Consider the following 1,087-nt stretch of genomic DNA (forward strand, 5'->3'; position numbering starts at 1 on the left):
ACACAGGAGAACCTGCAACACAGAGAAACCTGCAACACAGGAGAACCTGCAACACAGAGAAACCTGAAACACAGAGAAACCTGCAACACAGGAGAACCTGCAACACAGAGAAACCTGCAACACAGGAGAACCTGCAACACAGAGAAACCTGCAACACAGAGAAACCTGCAACACAGGAGAACCTGCAACACAGGAGAACCTGCAACACAGAGAAACCTGCAACACAGAGAAACCTGAAACACAGAGAAACCTGCAACACAGCAGAACCTGCAACACAGAGAAACCTGAAACACAGAACAATCTTCAACACAGAGAAACTTGAAACACAGGACAACCTGCAACACAGAGAAACTTGAAACACAGGAGAACCTGCAACACAGAGAAACGTGAAACACAGGACAACCTGAAACACAGAGAAACCTGAAACACAGGAGAACCTGAAACACAGGAGAACATGCAACACAGAGAAACTTGAAACACAGGACAACCTGAAACACAGAGAAACCTGAAACACAGGAGAACCTGAAACACAGAGAAACCTGAAACACAGAGAAACCTGCAACACAGGAGAACCTGGAACAGAGAGAAACCTAGAACACAAGAGAACCTGCAACACAAGAGAACCTGCACCACAGAGAAACCTGAAATACAGAAAAACCTGCAACACAGAGAAACTTGAAACACAGGAGAACCTGCAACACAGAGAAACGTGAAACACAGAGAAACCTGCAACACAGAGAAACCTGAAACACAGAGAAACCTGCAACACAGAGAAACCTGCAACACAGAGAAACCTGCAACACAGAGAAACCTGAAACACAGAGAAACCTGCAACACAGAGAAACCTGCAACACAGGAAAACCTGAAACACAGAGAACCCTGAAACACAGGAGAACCTGAAACACAGAGAACCCTGAAACACAGGAGAACCTGCAACACAGAGAAACCTGCAACACAGAGAAACCTGCAACACAGAGAAACGTGAAACACAGAGAAACCTGCAACACAGAGAAACGTGAAACACAGAGAAACCCGCAACACAGAGAAACCTGAAACACAGAGAAACCTGCAACACAGGAGAACCTGA

This window comes from Hemibagrus wyckioides, linkage group LG26 (assembly GCF_019097595.1).
Source record: "Hemibagrus wyckioides isolate EC202008001 linkage group LG26, SWU_Hwy_1.0, whole genome shotgun sequence".
Taxonomy (NCBI): Eukaryota; Metazoa; Chordata; class Actinopteri; order Siluriformes; family Bagridae; genus Hemibagrus; species Hemibagrus wyckioides.